The sequence below is a fragment of the Cetorhinus maximus genome, chromosome 18 (genome assembly GCF_964194155.1).
Source record: "Cetorhinus maximus chromosome 18, sCetMax3.hap1.1, whole genome shotgun sequence".
NCBI lineage: Eukaryota > Metazoa > Chordata > Chondrichthyes > Lamniformes > Cetorhinidae > Cetorhinus > Cetorhinus maximus.
This window is the reverse complement of record NC_135896.1, coordinates 78,278,976-78,305,297: the sequence shown is the minus strand read 5'-3', so window position 1 is coordinate 78,305,297 and position 26,322 is coordinate 78,278,976. Positions and strand designations below refer to the sequence as shown.

Genomic DNA, 26,322 nt, shown 5'->3' with positions numbered 1-26,322 from the left:
GTCACATGTAGGGAGGTAAGGACAGCACATTGCCTTCCGCAGATGGTTTTTTTTACGACAACCGCCAACGGTTTCATGGTCACTATTACTAAAGTGAACTTATGTCCCCATAGCCTGGGCCTCTGGATTACTCTTCCAGTGACATCACCACTACGCCACCATCTCCTCTTCGACTATGTCTGATTAAATCTTGCACACAAACAGGTGGCCATCTTTACCTTGTTATTTCTTGGGACCTTCCTCTGCGTTAGGGACAAAGATCACGTCCCACCTTCTGAACACACCAGGGATAATATTGTACTTCGGCAGGAGCTCAAATGGATCGGCCATCCCGCCCTAGTTTCTTTTCGTTAGATGTGGAAATTTATTTTGTTTAACGATTAGAATTTGAGCAAAAGGGAACATATATTGAGCGTATTAGTGTAGCCCCCAAATTACAGCACGTCCGCCGTTGCAAAACATCTTCAACAGGGGAAAGAAGACATAAAATTGGCACCATATTCCAAAGAGGACTGATTTGCAATGGCAGTTTATACATCTTCCATGCAACAAGCTCCCTTTGGCTTGTATTAATGGATATCCAGGTTATACACTCAATGATCCGACAAATCAGATATAGACTGCAAAAGCCAACTCTGCCAAGCACACACGGTTGAATGAGATTGAATTCAGCTAAAACTTTAAACTGACCTCAATGTCATTGTAATGTCGAAACAGATGAGGAGACGGATTGGAAAAAAAAGGAACTCTATGTAACACAGTAAACAGTGTCTTGTCCTGTACGTATTCCCTTTAGAATCAGAAAATAGATAGCGTTATTGCAGTGCTGCAGTTTTCTCACATGGGCATCTAAGCTCGCACTGAGGTTTTTTTTAGACAGTTTATTTATGGATCCTTCAGGGCCAAATTAGGCATCACAACGCACGCGAGGAGACAACGCGCACTCCAAAGCGATTTCTGCCTCAAAGCGAATATATTCAAAGTATCAAGTGGAATTGAAAAGGAAAACATTAATAATTCATCTTATCGCTCATGTATGTGACCGTGAACCGATCATCTTGAGCGATATTTGTTATTTTTGTGAGTGGGTAGGTTATTTGCCCTCTTATGAATGGGTTTACCCGGGTTCACTTAAAGATCCGAGCGTTTGATGCACAGCAGGCATAGCGTAGGTGAGTTTTCTGTTCTTGAAATCAAGGCGACATAATTCATAGCTCTTCCTGGACGTTTATTGAGCATTGTGTTAAAGTTCCTAAGGGGCCACAAATGAATTATTTCAGGTACTGGTAACTAAGTTCTTTAAAGGGGCGATTTGTCACAAATCGTAAAAATGATTAACTTCTTCCTAGTAAACAACACGCCGTTTAATTCGAACAGAAGTATCTTGTGGGGTAATTTGACCTGTATGTTTAATTGCCTGCTTTAAATAAAATTTAGGAGGTGTCAGCTGTGGCTCAGTCCATAGCACCCTCGCCTTTGAATCAGAAGGTTGTGGGTTCATGTCCCACTCCTGGAAACCAAGAACTGTGATTGTACTCAAAAGAGTTGCAATCTGTGACTGTTGATAACTCAAAAGAATTTTTAAATAAAATTTAGGCAATTTATCAGATAGATATTTGATCCCAGTTCTGCCGGCCCTCGTTCAAAGAATTCGTAACGGTTAGATTCATGTCAAATAGAAACAGAAAAAAACATAGAAAAACTACGACACTGAAGGAGGCCATTCGGCCCATCGAGTTCGTGCCGGTCGAAAAAAATGATTTATCCGGCCTAATTCCACTTTCCATAACCCTGGAGGTTACGGCGACTCAGGTAGATTCTCAAGTCTTTTTTTTAAATGCGATGAGAGTTTCTGCCTCCTTTGACCTTTCTGGCTGTGAGTTCCCACCTCCCATCACAATCTGGGCGAAAAACATTGCTTTTCAACTGAATTTTAATCTTTCTCACTCTTATAAATCTATGGCCCCTGATAGATCACCTCTGCTAACGAAAATAGGTCTCTCCTCTCCTCTATACACCTCAATTAAATCTCCCTCAGCCCCTCTGCTCCAAAGAACACAGCCAAAGCTTCTCCAATCTTTCCCCAAAGCTAACATCCTCCATTCTTGCCAACATTCTCACAAATTTCCTCTGTGCCTCTCTAGTGAGATTCCACCCTTCTGTAATTGGCCGACCACAACTACATGCAATACTCTTGCTGCCAAAATTGTTTCCTAATCCAGGATCATCCAGCTTTCATGCCTCACTGCCAACAATCTCCTTAAAGCCTTCTCCCCTGCCCACTTTACCCTTACTTCCACAGGCACCGAGCTCATGTGGGTTTTTGTCACAAAAATTGAGAACATCCATTCAATTGCCTATGCTGCACTTCACGCGTCTTGCCAGACTACTATAAATTTCCCCAAGATTCTTTGCTACCTATCTTTGATCACACATTTCACTATAGTTTATCTTTGATTGCCCCTCATGCTCTATCGAATCTAATTTTCCCATTTGATTCATAAGACCATAAGATGTAGGAGCAGAAGTAGGCCATTCGGCCCATCGAGTCTGCTCCACCATTCAACGAGATCATGGCTGACTTGATAATCCTCAACTCCACTTTCCTGCCTTGTCCCCATAACCCTTGATTCCCTTACTGATTAAAAAACCTGTCTAACTCAGCCTTGAATATACTTAATGACCCGGCTTCTACAGCCCTCTGCAGTGAAGAATTCCACATGACTACCCTCTGAGAGAAGAAATTCCTCCTCATCTCTGTTTTAAATGGGTGCCCCTTACTCTGAGGTTAAGCCATCTAGCCTTTGACTCTCCCACAAGGGGAAACAACCTCTCAGCATCTACCCTGTCAAGCCCCCTGAGAATCTTATATGTTTCAATAAGATTGCTTCTCATTCTTCTAAACTCCAGTGAGTACAGGCCCAACCCACTCAACGTCGACTCATAAGAAAATCCCTCCATACCCAGGATCAACCTAATGTTCCTTCTCTGGACAGCATCCAATGCCAGTTTATCTTTTCTTAGATAAGGGGACCAAAATTGCTCACAATATTCTAGGTGGAGTCTAACTAGTGCCTTGTATAGTTTTACCAAGACTTCCCTATTTTCATACTCCATTCCTTTTGAAATAAAGGCCAACATTCCATTTGCCTTCCCTATAACCTGTTGAACCTATATGTTAGCTTTTTGGGATTCATGCATGAGGACTACCAAGTCCCTCTGTGTGCAGCCTTCTGCAGTTTTGTTCCATTTAAATAACATTCTTCCTGCCAAAGTGCATAACCTCACATTTTCCCACGTTACATTCTATCTGCCAAATTTTTTCCCACTCACTCTACCTGTCCATATCCCTCTGTAGACTTCTTGTATCATCCTCACCACTTGCCTTCCGACCTATCTTGTGTCATCCACAAACTTGGCATTAGTACATTCACTTCCATCATCTAAGTCATTAATATATATTATAAATAATTGAGGCCCCAGCACTGATCCCTGTGGCACTCCACTAGTTACAAGTTTCCATCCCAAAAATGCCCCCCTTATCCCAACTCTCTGTCTTCTATTAGTTAGCCAATCCTCTATCCATGCTAATATACTACCCCCAACACCATGGGCTCTTATCTTATTAAGTAGCCTTCTGTGTGGCACCATATCAAACACCTTTTGGAAATCCAAACATATTACATCTATTGGTTCCCATTTATCTATCCTGCTTGTTACATCCTCAAAAAATTCTAATAAATTTGTTAGGCATGATTTCCCCTTCATGAAGCCATGCTGACTCTGCTTGATTAGATTATGTATTTCTAAATGCTCTGCTGTTACATCCTTTATAATAGACTTCAACATTTTCCCAATGACAGATGTTAAGCTAACTGGCCTATTGTTACCTGTTTTTTGTCTCCCTTCCGTTTTGAATAAGGGTGTTACATTGGCCATTCTCCAATCCTCTGGACTTTTCCAGAATCTAAGGATTCTTGGAAGATTACTACCAGTGCATACACTATCTCTGTAGCTACTTCCTTTAATATCTGAGGATGCAATCCATCAGGTCCAGGGGGCTTATCGACCTTTAGCCCCATTAGCTTCCCTAGTGATAATTATTGTATTTATTTCCTACCCCACCCCCTCCCCCACCTTTTGTCCCTTGATTATTTAGTATATTTGGAATGCCATTAGTACCTTCTACCGTGAGGACTGAAACAAAGTATTTATTCAACTCCTCTGCCATTTCCTGGTTCCCCATTATTATTTCCCCAGCCTCATTCTCGAAGGGGCCTATGTTCACTTTGGCCTCTCTCTTCCTTTTTATATATTTAAAGAAGCTCTTACTGTCCGTTTTTATATTACTTGCTAGTTTACCCTCAAAGATCACTTTCTCCCTTTTTATTATATTTTTGGTCATCTTTTGTTGGTTTTAAAACTTTCCCAATCCTCTGCCTTCTCACAATGTGGCAAAGATTAGTGGTCAGAATTTTCTGCCTGTCGGACAGGTGGGCCTGACCCAATCTCCAGCGGGAGAAGCGGGCCGCACTGCCATTTCACGTGGGTGGGCCAATTAAGGCCCGCCTAGCGTGATGTCCGGTAGGAAGTGCTGTGCGCTTCCTGTGCGGGCAGGGGTGATTCCCCAAAAGCAAGAGTGCGTTCTTTCGTGCATGCGCACGAAAGAGCGCACATCTGCCTGCGGCAAAGTGCAGCCTCAGGGAGATCGCTTCCACTTTGAAAAAGATTAAAAATAGAAAAAAGAAATTCCCTAACATGTCCCGCTCACGTGACATGTTCATAATTTACACTATAACCTTATTAAACTTTTTAAAACCCTGCATGAAGCCTCATCCCGCCGGTGGATGAGGTTTTATGTTTTTTCTATTTGCCGCCATGACTCCTGGCCTGCCCGCCAACCTTACGGTTGAACGGGCAGGTCATTTAATTGTTTAAATGATCCTGTCAATGGCCTCAATTGGCCATTGACAGGTCGGCAGCCCGCAGCTGATTTTGCTGTGGGCCCGCTTTCCTGAAAATTTAAATGGGGCGGGATGACGTCGGGGGTTCCACCCGATGTCATTCCGCATCATTTTACGTGTCTGTGAGTGGGACCCGCCCCCTGCTCGCCGATGGCAAAATTCTGCCCTGTATGTTTTTTCTTTCAAGTTGTTACTGTCCTTAACTTCCTTGGATAACCATGGTTGGTTTATCCCCTTCCTTGAATCCTTCTTCCTCACTGGGATAAATCTTTCTTGTGAGTCTATTTTCATAAGGTCTGCCATTGTTCATCAACGGCCTATTTTGGTAAACTGCTTTCCCAGTCCATTCCAGCCAACTCCGCCCTCATAGCATTGTAATTACCCTTATTTAAGTTTAGCACAGTTGTTTCTGACCAAAGTTTCTCACTCTCAATCTGAATGCTAAATTCTGCCATACTATGGTCACTGTTTCCTAGGGGATCCTTTACCCTGAGATCATTTATTAAACCTGCCTCATTACACATTACCAGATCCTTTACCCTGAGATCATTTATTAAACCTGCCTCATTACACATTACCAAATCCAATAGCCTGATCCCTGATTAGATTCACAACATATTGTTGTAGGAAACTGTCCTGAATATACTCTATGGGCAGAATTTAGCCCAGAATTTGGCCCGCCGCCAAAACGGGCCCCGCCGCCATTTTGAGTGGGCGGGCCACCCGACGGGAAGCGCTATGCGCTTCCTGTGCCGGGGGGGGTGGGGGGTGGGGTGGGGAATTCCCTAACTGTCAAAGTGCGCTCTTTCACACATGCATGCAGAAGAGCGCACTGCTCCCTGAGACTAAGTGCTGTCTCAAGGAGAGCGCTGACAGTTTGATAAACTTAAAAAATAGAAAAATAAAAAAATTATTAACATGTCCCCCTCATGTGACAATGTCACACGAGATGGGACATGTTAATAAATATGACTAAAACTTTATTAAAGTTTTTTAAAACAGACATGAAACCTCATCCCGCCAGTGGATGAGGTTTCATGTTTTTTCAGAAGCCCGCTGGGGCTCCTGGCCTGCCCGCCAGCCTTTAATTGTCTTAATTATCCTGTCAATGGCCTCAATGGTGCCCACCTTCCTGAATAGTTAAATGGGGCGGGATGACATTGGGGGTTCACCCCGACGTCATCCCACGTCATTTTTGCGTCAGCAACCAGGCCCCACCCCCAACTTGCCGACGGAAAAATTTTGGCCTATGAATTCTTGTTCATGTCTACCTCTGCCAATTTGATTTTCCCAATCTACATGAAGATTGAAGTCACCCATGATTAATGCACTGCCTTTTTTACATGCCCTCATTATCTCCTGATTCATTCTCTGTCCTACTGTATAGCTACTCTCAGGGGGCCGATAGACTACTACCACCAGTTTTTTCTTCCCCTTGTTATTTCTTACCTCCACCCATATGGATTCTAGATCTTCCGATCCAAGATCCTTTCTTGCTATCATGTGTATTCCATCTCGTACTAACAAAGCTACCCCACCATCCTTTCCTTCCTGCCTGTCCTTTCAAAAAGTTACATACCCCTGAATATTTATTTCCCAGCTTTAATCTCCTTGTAACCATGCCTCTGTAATGGCTATAAGATCGTACCCATTAACTTCTATTTGTGCCATTAAGTCATTTATTTTGTTCCGAATACTACATGGATTTAAGTAAAGGACCATTAATTTTGCCATTTTACCATTTTTTCTCCTTTTGACCCTATTTACTCCTTTTTTTTATGTTTGTACACTCTGTCCCTTCTTGTCACACTCTGGGTATCATTACCTAAATAGCTTCTCTGCAAGGCTGCCATATCCTTTTGCTTTGTAAGCCTATGTATCCCCTTTCCAGAACCGACCCTCCCCCCCCATTTAGTTTACAACAGTTGTAGGAAACTGTCTCGAATATACTCTATGAATTCTTGCTCATGTCTACCTCTGCCAATTTGATTTCCCCAAACTACATGAAGATTAAAGTCACCCATTATTAATGTACTATCCTCTCTACAGCCCTAGTTTTCCGGTTCGCCAGGGCACTGGTCCCAGCACGATTCAAGTGAAGCCCGTTCACCGGGACAGCTCCCTTCTACCCCAGCACTGGTGCCAGTGCCCCATGAACTGAGACCCATTCCTCCCACACTAATCTCTGAGCCACGCAGTTAACTCCTTGACTTTATTTACCCTATGCCAGTTTGCCCGTGGCTCAGGGAGCAATCCCGAGATTATTACCTTGGAGGTTCTGCTTTTAAATTTAACTTCTAACTGTTCAAATTCTTTCAGCAGAACCTCCTTTCTAGTTCTATCATTGTTGTTGGTACCAACATTGACAATGACAACTGGATCCCTCCCCTCCCACTCCAACTTCATCTTGAGCCCTGAGATGTCCTTAACCCTGGCACCAGGCAGGCAACACAGCAGTTTGGACTCACGCTCATGGCTGCAGAGAACAGTATCTATCCTCCTAATTATACTGTCCCCTACCACTACTACACTCCCATTTCCTCCCCCCACTTGAATGGCTCCCTGTACCACAGTGCTGTGGTCAGTTTGCTCATCCTCCCTTCAGTCCCCTCTCTCATCCACACGGTTTGCAAGAACCTTGTAACTGTTGGACAGTTGCAGGGGCCGAGGCTCCTCGAATGCCTACCCCTGGGTCCCCACACCTGCTTCACCTGCAGTCACACCCTCCTGTCCCTGATCACAGACCAAATTTGAATTACCTGGTCTGAGAGGCGTGACTGCCTCCTGGAGCAAAGTGCCCAGGTAGTTTTCTGTGGCACAATGTCTGCAGCTTGGACGCCAGCTCCTTAACTTGGATCCCAGGTTCCTCGAGCTTCAAACACTTGGTACAGATGTGTTCACCCTGGATCACCTTGATGTCCAGCAGTGCCACATGCTGCAGCAGCAACACACCACCCATCCTGTCATCACTATCATATTTTATTCAATTTATTAATTACTTACTCGAGTATCCCCACTCTTCACACTTTTTTATAATTATTTTTTTATACACACCAGTATTGATGGGAATTCACCCAGGAGAATGAGCATGAAGGTATTGAACTCGGGGAGAGAGACTGTGAGGTTCTTAAGCAAATTGATATAGGGAGTGACAAGGTATTGGAAGTGTTGGCCATCTTAAAAGTGGACAAATCTGCAGGTCTGGATGATTTGTGTCCCAGACTGCTGAGGGAGGCAAGGAAGGAGATCACAGGGGCTCTAACCCAAATTATTAATTCCTCTCTGGCCACGGGGTAGGTGCCAGAGGACAAGAGAACAGCTAATGTGGTTGCACTATTTAAGAAGGGTTGTAGAGATAAGCCAGGGAATAACAGGCCAGTGAGTCTCACATCAGTGGTAGGGAAACTATTGGAGAAAATTCTGAAGGAGAGAATCTATCTCTACTTAGAGAGGCAACGTTTGATCAGGGATAGTCAGTATGGCTTTGTCAGAGGGAGGTCATGCCTAACAAATTTGATTGAATTTTTTGAGGAGGTGACCAGGTGTGTTGATGAGGGTAGTGCAGTTGATGTAGTTTATATGGATTTCAGCAAAGCCTTTGACAAGGTCCCATATGGGAGACTTATAAAGAAGGCAAATGTACATGGGATACAGGCTAATTTGATAAGGTGGATTCAAAATTGGCTTAGTGGAAGGAGACAGAGGGTATGACAGAAGGATGCTTTAGTGACTGGAAGCCAGTGTCCAGTGGCGTACCACAGGGATCTGTGCTGGGTCCCCTATTATTTGTCATTTATATAAACGAAATAGATGACTATGTGGGGGTAGGATTAGTAAGTTTGCGGATGACACAAAGATTGGCCAGGTGGTTAACAGTGAGGTTGAGTGTCTTGGGCTACAGGAAGATATAGATGGGACAGTCAAATGAACAGTTAAGTGGCAGATGGAATTTAACCCTGAAAAGTGTGAGGTGATACACTTTGTTAGGAGTAATTTGACAAGGAGGTATTCAATGTACGGCATGACACTAGGAAGTTCTGAGGAACAAGGGACCTTGGCGTGTGTGTCCATAGATCTCTGAAGGCAGAGGGGCATGTTAGTGGGGTGGTGAAAAAAGCATTTGGGACACTTGCCTTTATCAATCGAGGCAAAGATTACAAAAGTGGAGAGGTCATGTTGGAGTTGTATAGAACCTTGGTGAGGCCACAGCTGGAGTACTGTGTACAGTTCTGGTCGCCACATTATAGGAAGGATGTGAGTGCACTGGAGGGGGTGCAGAGGAGATTCACCAGGATGTTGCCTGGGATGAAACATTTAAGTTATGAAGACAGGTTGGATAGATTTGGGTTGTTTTCGTTGGAGCAGAGAAGACTGAGGGGCAACCTGATCGAGGTGTGCAAGATTATGAGGGGCATGGACAGGGTGGATAGGGAGCAGCTGTTCCCCTTAGTTGAAGGGTCAGTCACAAGGGGACATAACTTCAAGGTGAGGGGCAAGAGGGTTAGGGGGGAATGTGAGGAAAAACTTTTTTACCCAGAGGGTGGTGACGGTTTGGAATGCGCTGCCTGGGAGGGTGGTGGAGGCGAGTTGCCTCACATCCTTTAAAAAGTAGCTGGATGAGCATTTGGCATGTCATAACATTCAAGGCTATGGGCCAAGTGCTGGTAAATGGGATTAGGTAGGTAGGTCAGGTGTTTCTCACGTGTCGGTGCAAACTCGATGGGCCGAAGGCCCTCTTCTGAACTGTGTGATTCTGTGATTCTGTGATCTTATACTTAACCAGCTATCTTTAAGGAAAAGAGAAAAAAAAGACTAGAGATCTCAACACAAACTAAAGACCTTACTTTTACTTTAAAGATTAGAAATACTCACCAATCCTAGTCACCAATCAGCTGCTTTCCATTCTCTTTTCCCTCTCATGCACTTGAATGTCTCACACTCTTCTCTCACTCTCTCACTGTTAAAGGCCCTGCTCCTCTCACAATCGCTCCCTGTAAACGACCACGCTGCTTCTCTCTCACTCTCTCATTGTAAATGACCACGCTGTTTCGCTCACACTCTCTCACTGTTAAAGGCCCTGCTCCTCTCGCAATCGCTCCCTATAAACGACCACGCTGCTTTTCTCTCACTCTCTCACTGTAAATGACCATGCTTTTTCTCTCACACTCTCTTGCTGTAAATGACCCCGCTGTTTCTCTCACACTCGCTCCCTGTAAATGACCACGCTGTTTCTCTCACACTCGCTCCCTGTAAATATCCCCTTCTATTGTCAATTCTATTTCCACTAAAATGGTAAATACCCAACTTCCCTTCCAAGCCCCCATGGGAGCTCATATTGTAAACAGTTTCCTCTCTTTAAATACTGTAACCCTTCTTTGCAATTCAGCTGCCATCAACTTTCTCCTGAAAGCATCACAATTGGCCCCTCAGTCCATGAAAGCTACCACCTCATCTCCAAGCTCGCCTCCTGCTCCACGTCATTTGTTGTTTTCACTTCCACAATCCACTGTCATTTTTCAGAAATGTATCTTCATATTGTTCCAATCAGATATCCAGCTATGCCACATTCCTGAGACAGCCATTATCAAAGGTACAAGTTACACATATGTAACTGTGTTGCCATGGTGCACTATCACTCATCATCCTTTTCAACTTCTCCGCAGCCTTTAAGAAAACCCATCATAATATCTTCCTCTGAAGTATCCCCAACTGCAGAGTATGAGTCACCCAAACTTTCATCCATGCTGCAGCACCTCCAGGCCCAATAATCCAACAATCTCCTGGCCGGATTCCCATTTTCAATCCTCCAGAGGCGTGATTGCATCCAAAATTCTGCATCCAGAACCCTAACCTGCATCATGTCCTTCCCATAAATGATTTGTGTTCACTAACCTACATTGGGCTTCCGATCCACAAATGTTTCATGTTAAACTTTCTCATCCTAGAGTTCAAATCTCTCCATGTTCTACCTCTCCCTATATTTCCAAATTCAAGTTCTACACAGCTCCCAGAACTATACATGCTTCAGACTCTGCCTCCTGACTAACCTCATGTCCTTCATTCAAACATTGGTGGCATTCAACCATCTAATCCCTAGTTTCTGAAATACTTTTTTCTCCTATTTATGATGCAGTTGAGAAATATTTGTTTTCCTCTCAGAGGGTCTTGAATCTTTGGAACTCTCTTCTCCTGAGAGCACTGGAGGCAGGGTCAATGAACATTTTTAAGGCAGAGGTAGATAGATTTTTGACAAACAAGGGAGTCAAAAGTTTTCAGGGTAGGCGGAATGTGGAGTTGAGGCCACAATCAGATCAGCCATGATCTTATTGAATGGCAGAGCAGGCTTGAGGGCTGAATGGCCTAATCCTGTTCCTAATTCGTACATTTTGTTTGCAATTCCTGCGGCATGTGGGAACTTCAGGACACTTCATATGTCTTGTGGGACCATGTGTGTAGGAGGCTGCTTCAGTTTGAGCTCAGCATTTCTGCATTGAGAGGCTGCTGAAGTCACTGTGGAGCATGAGGGTGGATGAGTGCTTCCTGGATCATATGTTCCAGGAGGTGGCCATCCACAGGCAGTAAGAGTTCAGGATAGTAGATGGATGGCCATTTGGAAGAGTGAAAAGAGGCAGGAAGTCCAGGAGTCTTTGGGACATTTGCTGCTCTCAAACAGGTACTCAGCACTGGAGACTACTGGGAGTGATGACACCTTGAAGGACTGTAGTCTAGAACATGGAACCAATTGCAGTTGCTGTCGTATATTCCATAGTCAGGGAACAAGCAAGCATTTCTGTAAGCATCATTATAAGTCCTGCATGGTATGTTTCCTCCCTGGTGCCATGATAAAGGGCATCAAGGAGAGGGTGCAGAATATTCTGCAGAGGGCAGAGAGTGAACCAGAGGTTGTGGTACACGTTGGTGTCAGCGACAAAGAGAGGGCATTGAGGTCCTAAGGTCAGGCTTTCGCAGGGAGGAAGATTAAAAAGTTGAAAATCGATGGTAGTAATCTCTGGATTATTCCCACTGCAATGTACTAGCAGGAGTAGAAATAAGAAGATAGGGAGGCTCAATGTGTGGCTTGAGACATGGTGCTAGAGGGAGGGTGTCATCTTCTTGAGGCATTGAGTGCATTTCTGGGCCAGAAGGATCAATTCAAATGGGTGGGGTTGCATCTCAAAAGGACTGGGACCAATGTCCTTGAGGGGAGGTTCACCAATGTGGTTGGGAGGGTTTAAACTAAATTGACAGGGGATGAGTGCCAGCATTTAAAAGTAGAAAAGGGAAATGAGGTGTATAAATTGAGAGTATGCACAGTACTACAGACATGAGGGGTTCCATGTTAGATCGGAGTAGACAAAGAAGGACCACAAAGAATGGAAAGACAAGATTACAGTGGATGTATGTAAATGCACAAAAGGTGGGTGACCTACAAGCACAAATAACTATCTGGAAATATGATGTGAATAACTGAAGCGTGGCTTAAATATGATGAGTACTGGATGCTTCATACTCAAGGGTATAACGTGTTCAGAAAAGATGGGGAAGGAAAAAAGGGAATTGGTGCAGCGGTTCTGAATAGGAAGGATATTGTAGGGTTGGAAAGAAGAGATGTCCTTGAGGGGGCCAGGACAAAATCCATTTGGTTAGAATTGAGAAGCAAAAGAAGATATGATCATGCTTCTGGTGGTATCCTGCAGGCCTCCAAATAATAAGAGAGAGAGAGAGAAGAACAAAGCTGCAGGGAAATCACAGAGAAGTGCAAGATATATAGAGTTGTGATATTGGGGAACATCAAATACCCAAATATCGATGCGGATAAGATAAAAGCTAAAAAGGGAATGAATTTCTGAAAAAGATTTCAGGAAAACTTGGTATGGTTTCAGACCAACAAGACAGCTGGAATAGTGTGTGCAGTTCTGGTCACCACACTATAGAAAGGTTGTGATTGCACTGGAGAGGGTGCAGAGGAGATTCACCAGAATGTGGCCTGGGTTGGAGCGTTTCAGCTATGAAGAGAGACTGGATAGGCTAAGGTTGTTTTCCTTAGAGCAGAGAAGGCTGAGGGGGGAACTGATAGAGGTATACAAAATTATGAGGGGCATGGATAGGATAGATAGGAAGAAACTTTTTCCCGTTAGCAGAGGTGTCAATAACCAAGGGGCATGGATTTAGGCAAGGGGCGGGAGGTTTAGAGGGGATTTGAGGAAACATTTTTCATCCAGAGGGTGGTTGGAATCTGGAACACACTACCTGTGGAGCTGGTAGAGGCAGGAACCCTCACAACATTTAAGAAGTATTTAGACGAGCACTTGAAACACCATAGCATACAGGGCTATGGGCCAAGTGCTGGAAAATGGGATTAGAATAGATAGGTGCTTGATGGCTGGCAAAGACACGATGGGCTGAAGGGCTTCTTTCTGTGCTGTATAACTCCATGACTCTATAACTCTATGAGGCATTGCTGGATTTGGTGCTGAGAAATTAGTGGGTTGAGTGGACCAAGCGCCTGTGGGAGAACACTTAGATAAGCATGACTAAATTATAGGGCAGAATCTTGCCCTCGGATGGCGTGCGGGCCCCACCGGATTGGTGGCGGGCAGCCAGCCAACCCCCGCCACTGAAACGGGGCCCGCCGCCATTTTAAGTGGGCGGGCCAATTAAGGCCCACTCAGCGGCATCCCCAACAGGAAGCGCTATGCGCTTCCTGTGCGGGGGGGGGAGGGTATCTCCAACTGTCAAAGTGCGCTGTTTCGCGCATGCGTGCGAAAGAGCGCACTTCTCCCTGAGGCAAAGTCCTGTCTCAGGGAGAATACTGAAAGTTGAAAAAATGTTAAAAATAGAAACATTGAAAAATTATTAACATGCCCCCATCATGTGACAATGTCACACAAGATGGGACATGTTAATAAAGGACACATAAACTTTATTAATTTTTCACAAAATGGACATGAAACTTCATCCCGCCAGTGGATGAAGTTTCATCAATAACCTGGAGCCCGCTGGGGCTCCTGGCCTGCCCACCAGCCTTAAGGTTGGCCAGGCAGGTCTTTAATTACTTTAAATAGCCTGTCAATGGCCTCAATTAGCCATTGACAGGTCGGCAGGCGGACAGTTGATTTCGCTGTCCACCCACATTCCTAAAAATTTAAATGAATCGGGATGATGTCGGGGATTCCTCCCGATGTCATCCCGCATCATTTTCCCCTCAGCGACCGGGCCCCGCCCCCAAACCGCTGAGGGAAAAATCCTGGCCATGAGGTTTAGATTGCAAATGCAAAAGAGCAAAAACAATCTAAAGTAGAATGTCTAAATTGGGAAAGGGCTAATCTTAATGGCATGAGAAAGGATCTAGCTGAGGTAAAATGCAACCAAAGAGTGACTGGAGAAACTGTAACAGAACAATTGGTATTCTTCAAGGACGAGATGCTTCAGGTACAGACTATAATAGTCTTGGTATCATTTCACTAATACAGAATATTTACTGAGCCTGAGGAGGTATATAAATAGGGGTTTTATTGAAACACATCTTACTGTGCTGGCTACATCTTATGTGAGGCTGCACAAGAGAGCGTAAATCATGTGATGTCGCATCACTTGCTCAATCATGTATGCAGTATATGATTAGCATATTAAAGTTAGAATTAACGCATTACACTACATCTCCCCCCAAGTCTCTGCTTCCCATTTTTATGTCAAAATCCTGGAACTCCCTTCCAAACAGCACTTTGGGTGTACCTACACCACATGGACTGCAGTGGTTCAAGAAGGGAGCTCACCACCACCTTCTCATGGGCAATTAGGGAGGGCAACAAATGCTGGCCTAGCCAGTGACATCCACATCCCATGAATGAATACATTTTTAAAAAATGTTGTGAAGATCAAACAAACCACAACTTTAACTCTGGCATGTTGAAGTTCTTAATCTTGTTTCTCCCTCTTAGGTTCACTTCTTTCCTCCATTCATCTTACATGGACAACCCCTGTGGCAGCTCCACAAGTCTACCAGAATGGGTCCTCTTCTCCTCTGGAGGGAATTGGGGGTTTGAGTCCTGCAGGTGATCTCTCAGACATGGCTGGGCAGGAGATGGTGTAGTGATAATATCACTGGACTAGTTATCCAGAGGCCCAAGCTCTTGGGATACAGGTTCAAATGCCAGCACGGCAGCTGGTGGAATTTAAATGTAATTAATAAATCCGGAATATAAAGCTAGTCTCTGTAATGGTGACTATGAAACTATCATCAATTGTCATAAAAACTCAAAGGGTTCCCTAATGTCCTTTAGGGAAGAAAATCTTCTATCCTTACCCGGTCTGGCCTATACCTGACTCCAAACCCACAGTAATGTGGTTGATTCTTAACTGCCCTCAGAAATAGCCTAGCAAGCCACTCAGTTCATGGTCAATCAGTGATGGGCAGCAAATGCTGGCCTTGCCAGAGATACCCACATCCCAATGAAAAAATAAATGAAAAAAAAAGGGGAATTGGTATGACTCAAGTTCACCAGTCAGGTTATCATCTGGATTGGTGGGTGAATGCAGTATTTCTAGGCAGTTAGATTGAGTAGGCGACTACTTCAATGGGGTAGGAGGCTACTTCTGTATGGAATTCAGTGCACATTTGTTGCTTCTCACTGTACCTTGCTTTGTTTGGGATGAGATAGGACCATTGATGTGGTGTCTATTCAGACACTTCTCCATAGTGAGCTTGGTGCCGAATCCAAACTGGCTCTCCTGGTGGTATGTGTGGCAGGTTGTGTGTTTTGTGACGTTTGTCATAGTTTTACATCTGGTGAAGGAAGCCAACCCAGGGCTGTGATTTCCATCCCCTGCACAACAACATGCCCCCATTGCAGAAGAACATGTGTATCCAGAATTGGGCTCCTCAATCATCTAAAGTCTCACCAAGCCCAACAGCCATCATCCTTGATTCTGAGGGTGGCATCTGACTGGAATGATATCTGTCCTCTTCTCTCTCACTTTGTCCAAGTCATCAGCTTGTACCTATGCCATGAGTATGTGCGGGAAATTAGGAGTTGAGTTTTCGGTCTTCTTCCCATAAGAAGTTCACATGGGTCTAGACCGTTTTGGAGAGGAGTTGAAAGATAGCTCGGAAGTGCAAGGCGGATGTCATCATTCTTCTTCAGCAATGCTTTCACTGTATGCAGTCCTCTTTCAGCTTCGCCTTTAGCTTGACAGGATCTTGGTGAGCTGGTAGTATGGACAAATCCACCTGAGGTCATGAACTCTTTACGTATTAATTGGCAAACTGCAGTACATTATCTGAGATTACAAGGTCTGGGATTACATGTGTTGCAAACATCTCCTTCAACGACGTAATTACTGCTTCAGAAGTGTGAATCTGCAGCTGCTTGACTTCAATGCACCTGGAGTAGTAGTCTACTATATTAAGAACATCTTACCCTGATTTTGGAGAGATCCACCCCAAGACGTTTCCCTGGTCATGATAGGAAGGAAGATAGCATCAACAGTTTGTTGTCTCCTGATGATGAATAACACAAGTGATACAACTTGATAATCTCTTCTAGCAACTTTGAACAACCTGGCCACCAAAAGGAATGTCTTGCTCTGGCTCAACATTTTGTGATGCCCAAATGTCCTTAGTGCAATCATATGCCGAGTCTCAAAACTCCCGGAATGACCACTCTCTTATCATCAATGAGTAAGTAATCATCTACACTGAGGTGTCCTCCCTAATCATAGTACTGCCTGAGAATGGGATTGTGTGTCATGCTAGCCTTTACAATACTCTGTGACCTGAGCACATTCTTCATCAGATATCTGTGCATCTCCGATTTTATTCAGTTGCTGAGCTGTTGCTGGTAGAGTTGTGATTGTTGTCAATGCAAAGATTTCTACTTCTTCAACAAGGACTACATCACATCGTTTGGGCCTTGCCACTGGGTATGAGACAAAGCATCTGTTGTATTCTACTGCTTTTCAGGAACATACTCTGTCTTTGCATCAAACCTCATCATCCTCAGTCTGAATCTTTTTACTCATGGAGTCATGGTTGCTAACTCCTTAGAATTTAAGAGTCACTAAGGGTTTGTGGTTTGTCACTATCTTGAAGTGGAGATAAGAACATAATCTGTGAGCTTTTTGCAAGCCCATATAACAGTTAATGCTTCTTTCTCTGTCACTCCATATCTTTGTTCAGTATATATCAGTGAATAGGATGCATATTAAAATGGTCTGCAATTTCCATTCATCTGTATCTGAAAGAGTACAGCCCCCAGTCCTGTAGAAGGTGTATCCTCAGCAATGGTAGTGGCTAGTGTGGGTCATAGTGAGCTAAAATATCAGGTGATATCAGCATTTTTGAACCTGGCGAGTTACACATTGGTCACAGGCCTCTTCCGCTGTCTATTATATTGGAGTGGTGGCAGAATGAGGCCCTCAATTGGACATTAATTGTCCACTTAAGGCCCTCAATTGGGCCACGGGTGGGTGACCTACCCAACACTTCTGTCACCCATAAAATCATGGTAGAGGCGGCAGGGTTGGACCAGCAGCAGGTATGCCGCCGACGGCATGGAGCCTTAATTTATGACTCCACTTCTTTGTTTATCCACGTGCAGATGCCTGTAAACTCAACCGTATGTCTGTATGATTCCATATCACCCCCTCTCCACCTTCATATCTATTTCTTTGATTAAGCATTTAGTCGTTCCTCCTAGTATCTCATTATATGGCTCAGTGTCAGGTTCTCACTGATTACATGTGATGAACCTTGGGATGTTTCCCTACATTAAAGGAGCTATATTAAAGTAAGTCTTTGTTGTTGATTAGTAATCCATGAGTCAATGTTGTTACCTTACACCATACAAATATTTGCTGATCCTAGTGGACCTGTGGAATGCACATGTATCAGTAGTTGAGCTGGGAATTGCTTGTTGCCGATCAGTGCAAATAGTGGGAATTCCAGGCACAGAACTGGAGCCAGCAGAAGTTGTTGACAGAACAGCCTTTGCAGCCACCTAATGTGACATTGCAAATGTGTCTTGGTTTGGAATGACAATACTATTTCATTGATCATAAGATGTGTTCCTTTTGATTTTTAAAAAATCTTTCAGATATTTATATTTGCCTGCTTCATTGAATGTTCTATCCATTTTATGCTCCGGGATTCAATCCCCTAACATTAAATCCTCACTTTTGACTTTCTAGGTCAATCTGATTAGGGTGTGTGGAAGAGAAGAAGCAAGAACACCAGGAGGGTGAATAAATTAAGCTCAATTTGAGGTGATGGATTCTCTCTAGGAATTTCTCAACTCAGCAATACATTTCCAACATCATTGCCAAATGAACATATCAGGGAAGAAGTGCTTTGTGGAGATTGCTGTTAGCTAGGCTGTAGAGATAATTAATCAGATAATTAATTAATAGTGACAAAATGCCATCAACCCACATATTTCGTCAGCACTGTTCACTTGCCACCATGCATAATTCATTAACTTTACCCAACAGTGCACTGACACGCCACATCTTCACTGTCCATCATCCACAACCCATGAACTCCACCCAACAACATACTCTCACCCTTCACTGTCTGCATACCATAATTCACTGTCCTCAACCTATTGTCCACACCACATTGTCCAGATCCTGTTTTCCACATCATACTTTGAACAGCCCCCTGATCACACTCCACTGTCTCCCCTCTTTCCACTCCTGCCCTGCTTGTGGGAAACCACGTGGCCAGCTCAGATCATAATATAATTAGCCTTAATCTTATTAGCCAAGTTACAGCTGAAAACAATTGACTGCTGGTATCAGATTACAAGAGGGCTAACTTTTTAAAACATGGTTAAATCTCCGGCCTAAATTTACTGGATCAACTACCAGTTAAGGAATTGAACACCCAAGACATATAGGTTCTGTTTAAGGCAATTCTCAAACAGACTTTCAACATGTATATCCCAATGGTAAATGCAGAGCACATAACAAAACAATTCAATACAACTACCAGAAATGCGCAGACAAATTTGATTGAAACAAAAAGCATCTGACATATTAAGGGGCCAAATCTTCCAGTCACCAGATCATCAGAGAACGGATGTAGGAGTTCAGATGCACGCCAGGACCCTGCGGAAGTCCTGATGTGTGGACCTGGATGGGAATTGCCCGGGAAGTTTAAAATTCTGACGGGCAGTTTGGCTGCTCCATGGGGACCTGCGTGAATGTCTCCAACTCTGAGCTAGTGTCAGAGACTTGGGACAGTTTTGTGGTACTTATTGGGACAGTTACTCAGGGAATTTTAGACAGATTAAAACCTGGTCTAACACTTGGGTAATGTCACAATCAACGCCCCCCTCATCTTCCCCGCCTGTCAATCCATGGCTTCACTAGCCAACTTTCTCCCGACTACCCCCACCAACCCAACCCGACTACCCCCACCAACCCAACCCAACTACCCCCACATCCACCTAACTTCCCCCGGCTCAACCACCCACCCTCTATCACTCGTCTACCACCCCATCCACCCAGCTACCCCTGACCTGACCTGATCTGACTATGCCCCACCCACCCAATACCCCCTGACCACCACTCCCGACTACCCTCTCAAACACCTAACTACCTCCACGATGCAACCAGAACCCTTTACCTGACCTGATTGATCCCCCTAACCACCCGACTACCACCCCAACTGCCCAACCAACCCGCAACCACCTGACTACCTCTCAACAACCTGACTATGCCCCCCACTGACCACCATCCAAACATCCAACTAACCCTGACCTGACCCAACTACCACCTGACCACCTAACTACCACCTGACTACCCAACTAACCCCTGACCTGACCTGACTACCACCTGACCACCCGACTAACCCCTGACCTGACCTGATGATCCTCCGACCATCTGATCACCCTGATCTGACTACGGTCCCAACCTGACCACCCCCATGACCCAATCCGACCACCCCTGCGATCACATGACTACTCCCCAATCCAACTACTCTTCCTGGCCTAATCTGACCACGTCCTTGGCCGTACCCCGACCACCTGGCCTTCTCCCTCAACTGGAAAACGCTCCCACCTGACCCGACTACCCTCCAACCACCAGGCAATCCCCCACCAAAATTGAACGGCCCCACCTATCCAAGTGCCCCCCCAATGCAAACCGACTACCCCCTGACCACTCAACTATCCCCTGCTATGAGCCCCCTGACATCCAGACTACCCCTGACCCGGCTACTCACACACTTATCTACCCACCTCATCCACCTTACCACCCACCTACTCACCTACCTACCCACCTCACCATTTATCCATGTATCCACCTCACCCACCTCCCCACCTCACTCACATCACCCATCTAACCACCAAGCCACCCAACCCACCTACCACATCATCCACCTCCCCACCTAACCACTGCACCCACCTTACCGACCGTTGCACCTCACCCACCTCATGCCCTACTTCCCCACCTATCTAACACACCCACCTACCAACCTCACCTACTCACCCACCTCATCAGCTACTCACCTGCACATCCCTTCCTACCCACCTCACCCACAGCACCCACCTATCCGCCTCACCCACATAACCATCATACCCACCTCATGCACCTCACCCACATACACACCTACCCACTTACCCACCTACCCGCCCTACCCACTCACCCAACTCACTACCTATCTACCTACCCACCTCACTAACATACCCATCTCCCTATTTACGAACTTCACCCACCTATCCATTTCACCCACCTACTTACCGACCCACATACCCAACCTGCCCACCTACCCATCTCAGTCATGCACTCATCTTACCACCCACCTCCTTAACTTAACTCACCTTCCTACCCACCTACCACCTGTTACCTCACCCACCTATCCACCTAACCACCTCACGACCTACCTCCCACCTACCCAGCTCATGCACCTCACCCAACACACCCATCTCGCCCACTTTTACCTAACGACGCTCTTACCCACCTATCCTACCCACCTGACCACCTACCTACCTACCTACCTCACTACCTACCTACACACCTCACTTCCTACCAACCTACCCACCTCACTTCCTACCTACCCACCACACACACCTTCCCACCTACCAACCTCACCCGCATACCCATGTTGCCCAAATGCCAACCTCGCCCACTCACTCACCACGATTCTACCCACCTAACCACCTCACCCACATATCCACCTCACCCACCTTTCCCCTACTTCTCCACCTACCAACTTCATGCACCTCACCCACATACCCACCTACCCACCCCACCCACTTTCCCACCTACCCACCTACCCACCCCACCCATTCACCCAATTCACTACCAATCTACATACCCATCTCACCAACCTACCTAACTCCCTAGCTACCCACCTCATCCACCCACCGATCCCACCCACGTCACCCACCTACACAACCTACCTACCTACCCACCTCACTCATGCACCCATCTCACTGCCTACCTCCTTACTTACTTCAGCTTCCTACCCACCTACCACCTCATGTACCTCACACATCCATCCACCTACCCACCTCACCAACTACCTCCCACCTACCCAGCTCCTGCACCTCACCCATCACACCCACCTCACCCACTTAAACCTACCCACCCACTTACCCACCTATCCTACCCACCTCACCCACCTCACTTCCTACCTACCTACCAACCTTACTACCTACCTCACTTCCTACCTACCTACCCACCACACCCACCTTCCCACCTACCAACCTCACCCACTCACCCATCTCACCAATACCCACCTCCTCCTCCCACCCACCTACCCATCTCACCAACCTACCTGCCTCCCTATCTACACACCTCATCCACCTACCCAGCTCACTCACCTACCTACCCACCTACTCAGCCTGCCAACCTACCAACTCACTCATGCACCCACCTCACCACCTACCTCCTTATTTACTTCACCCTCCTACCCATCTCATGTACCTCACCCATCTATCCACCTTACCCACCTCACCCATCTCCTTACCTACCCAGCTCACCCATATACCTCCCTACCTACCTACACAATCTGTCCACCAATGCACCTCACCCTCTACACCCACCTCCCCACATACTCACCTCACCCACCACAGCCTCTTCGCCCACCTAAACTTACCCATCCATTTATCCACCTATCCTATAAACCTCACCGAACTCACTACCTACCCCCTCCCCAGCTACTCACCTCCCCCAGCTATCTACCCATCTTACCCATGTACACAACTACCCACTTACCCATCTCACCCATCTATGTCTCCAACTACCCACCTACCTTTTCCCCACCTCTACATCTCACCCACCTATCCACCTTATCGCCTAACTCTCCACCTAACTACCTCATCCAACTACCCACTCACCCACCTCCCCAACTACTCACCTCACCCACTACCCACTTACCACCGATTATACTCTATACATGCATCCACATCACCGAACTCACCTGCCTATTCGCCTCACCCCTTAGCTCCTCACTAACCAACCTCGCCGACCTACCCACCTCTGGAGGAAGAGAGGAGAAAGAGTTCCTAGAGTGTGTTCAGAAGAATTTTCTACAGAAATATATTTCCAGTCCAATGAGAAAGGAGGCATTGCTGGACCTGGTTCTTGGGAATGAAGTGGGCCAAGTGGAGCAAGTGTAAATAGGGAAACATTTAGGGGGCAGTAATCACTGTTTCATAAGGTTTAGGTTGGCAATGGAAAAGGATAAGAAACAATCCAGAGTAAGAATAATTAACTGAGGGAAAGTCAACATCAATGGGGCAAGAATGGATCTGTTCCAAATAATTTATTAGCAAAGGTTAGAAGGCAAAACTGCAATTGAGCAATGGGCTGTCTTTAAAATAGAGATGGTTCAAGTATTGGTAAGGTATATTTCCAAGAGGTGGAAAGTGGAGCAAACAAATCCAGAGCTCTCTTGATAATGAAAGAGATAGAGTTTAGGATGAAGCAGAAAAGGTGTGCTAATGACTGTTGTCAGCTGGACAACACAATTGAGAACCAGGCTGAATATAGAAAGTTCAGAGGTGAATTGAAAATGCAAATAACAGAAGCTAAGAGAGAGCATGAGAAGAGACTGGAAGCTAACATAAAAGGGCATCCAAAAGTCTTCCATTGGCATTTGAATAGTAAAGTTGTGGTAAGAGGAGGAGGGGGGTGCAATTAGGGACCAAAACGTGGGTTCATGCATGGAGGCAGGGGTCATGGCTGAGGTATTAAATTAATTCCTTCATCTGTATTTACCAAGGAAGAAAATGCTGCCCAAATCACGATGGAAAAGCAGGTAGTTCAGACACTTGAAGGGTTTAAAATCAATAAGGAGGATGTATTGGATAGGCTGTCCGTACTTACATTTGATAAGGCATCAGGACCAGATGAATTGCATCCAGGCATACTGAAGAAAGGAAAAGTGGAAATTGCAGAGGCACTGGTCATAATTTTTCAATCTTCCATAGAATCAGAGGTGATTCTAGAGGACTGGAGAATTGCCAATGTTACATCCTTGCTCAAAAAAGGATGTAGAGATAAGCACAGCAAGTACAGTTTAACGTTGTTGGTGGGAGAGCTTTTAAAAATGATAATTCAGGACAAAATTAATAGTGGCTCGGGCAAATGGGGGTTAATTAAGGAAAACCAGCATTGATTTGTTAAGGGCAAATCATGTTTAAGTAACTTACTTGAATTTCTTGATGAGGTAGCAAAGAGGGTTGATGAAGGTAATGCTGTTGATGTGCTGTACATGGATTTCCAAAAGACATTTCATTGAGTGCCATACAACAGACCTGTGAACAAAGTTAGAGCTCAAGGAATAAAATGGACAGTAGCAATATGGATACGAAATTGGCTGAGTGACAGCAAATGAAGGGTAGTGGTGAATGGTTGATTTTCAGACTGGGCGAAGGTTTATAGTGGAGTTCCCCAGAGATCAGTAGGACCTATTTGTAATATATATTAATGATGTAGACTTGTAACATAGAGCACAATTTCAAAACTTGCGGATGATATGAAACTTGGAACCATGAGGAGGATAGCGTAGAACTTTGAAAGGAAATAGACAGGTTGGTGGAATGGACAAACAAGTGGCAGATTAAATTTGATGCAAAGAAGCATGAAGTGATTCATTTGCTATGAACAACGCAGAGAGATAACATAAATTAAATGGTACAATTCTAAAGAGAGTGCAAGAGCAGAGGAACCTAGGTGTATATGTGCAGAAATCATTGAAGGTGGCAGGACATGTTCCGATAGCAGATAATAAAGCATATGCACTCCTGGGCATTATTAATAGGGACATAAATTACAAAATCAATAGAGTTATGCTAAATCTGTAGGAAACACTGGTTTAGCCTCAACTGGTTCTAGTTCTGGGCACCATGCTATAGGAAGCATGTGAAGGCATGAGGGAGGGTGCAGAAAAGATTCATGAGAATGGTTTCAGGGATCAGGAGCTTCAGTTATGTAGAAAGACTAGAGAAGGGGGGACCCTTCTCCTCTGAAAAGAGAAGGTTGAGAGAAGATTTGATAGAGGTATTCAAAATCACAAGGGGTCTGGATAAAGTAGATAGAGAGAAACTGTTCACATTGATGAAAGGATCCAGAACCAGAAGGCACAGGTTTAAACCGATTGGCAAAAGAAGCAATGAGAGACATGAGAGAAAACCTTTTTACATGGCAAGTGATTACGATATTAAAGGGACTGTCTGAGAGCATGGTGAAGGCAGGGTCAATTGTGGTGTTCAAAAAGGAATTGGATCATTATCAGAAAAGACAAAAATTGCAGGGCTATGGGGGAAAAACAGGGGCATGGCAATAGGTGAATTGTTCTTTTAGAGTGCCAGCACAAACAGGAAAGGCCAAATGGCCTCCTTTTGTGCTGTAACCATTTTATGATTCTATGAATTAACTTACCCAGAAGCACTGCCAAAATCTCCACAATTCCAGTGCCAGACCCCAGTTCAAGCACTCACTTTCCAGTAAAATCAATCTTCTCATCGGGAAAGTGCTGACAGAGTACAATCTCCTGAAAGAAAAACACACTCTGTACTCTAGCAATTTATAAAGCGCAGACATCACATGTACAATGTGGGAAAAGGAAGTAAATAATGATTGCTGGGGTGGGGAAGTTTTTAAAAGACTCCTCAGGCATCTCTGTGTGGATAGGTCAGAGCAGCCTTGGCAGAGTCATGCATGCAAGTTGCCTTCTGAACATAATGGTTTCAGTGTTGGTCAGAAAAGAAACATGTCTAAGCTTTTCATCTTGCACTCATCAGGACTTTTCACAAGAATACCAATATAAGGGGAAAACAACTTATATTGGTATTCTTATGAAGTGTCCTGATGAGTGCAAGATGAAAAGCTTAGACATGTCTCTTTTTTCATCAATACTCAAGTTCTATACTACCAAATGACCATAATGATCTCAATGGAGCTGGGGGAATCTAAGGTAAATCAAGGAAAATATAATGGAAAGCAGAATGTTACAATCAGTTTTTGCCACTCATTCTCATTCTGCCCTTAAGTACAAATAATGCATTGTTACAAGTATGGGGTTTAAAAGATGGTTATGTTTTAAACTGTGTCTTCTAATTCAGGGTAAAATGGAGTTGTGGAGAGGGACCTGTGATCTCCGACTAATTCAGCTAATCTGACAATAAGCCTTTGTGACCTGGTTATGTTGAGGACAGGAGACCCAGGACAAGTACCATTGAAACTCAAAAGCCAGCTTTCACACCTGGACACAAAGAAAGGAATGGCTGGCTTGGCTGTGTGCAGACTCACTGACTCAGACAGAGTGAGAGAGAGAAAGTCCTGAGATGGGGACAGGGAAACAGCAGCTGCTTTGAACAGCAGTGGTCCCGTTAGGCGGATGCTGGGGGGAGCTGATTCTCTGGTCAGAGATGGTACCTGTGGAGATTTAAGGACACTGGAAGATTCATCCTGATGTAGCTGGGTGAAGGAATCATTGGAGTGAGTCTTGGTACTGGAAGTCAGTTTGGGGATTCTCAGAGGACTGAGTGAAATGACTTCGGATGGGCACTGGACATTACAAATCAGCAAAACAGGGCCAAGTAAGCCATATAAGAATACCACTATAAGTTAGAAGCTCAGAGTAACTTTGGTCTAGTTCCTGTAAAGACTCTAATTCTGCAAAGAATGTGGTGTAAGATATAAACACTGTGTGGGGCTTTTGGTTATGTTCGTAGGTTAAGGGGGGGATATCTTTTCTGTGGTTTAATGTGTTAGTTGCCTATTAAGTAATGTTGAGCCAATGTTGATTGTAGTTTGTTTGTTACGGTTAAAGTCTTAAAATGTGAAATCTTTTCCTGTGATCCTTTGAATTGATCACTGGGAATTCAAATCTCTTTTTAAAAGTTAT

At 44.8% G+C, this 26,322-nt stretch overlaps 1 long non-coding RNA gene across 2 annotated transcripts; it reads left to right on the top strand.

The window, feature by feature from the left end:
* The first annotated feature begins 924 nt into the window (after nt 1-924).
* Nucleotides 925-25,746, top strand: LOC144693499 (uncharacterized). Of its 2 annotated transcripts, none has more exons than XR_013579551.1 (4): nt 925-1,034; nt 14,906-15,019; nt 18,153-18,227; nt 25,538-25,746. It is a non-coding gene; the product is annotated as an uncharacterized LOC144693499 (long non-coding RNA). The 2 variants fall into 2 exon arrangements; XR_013579552.1 differs by lacking the exon at nt 925-1,034 and adding an exon at nt 1,112-1,172.
* Nucleotides 25,747-26,322: the final 576 nt, after the last annotated feature.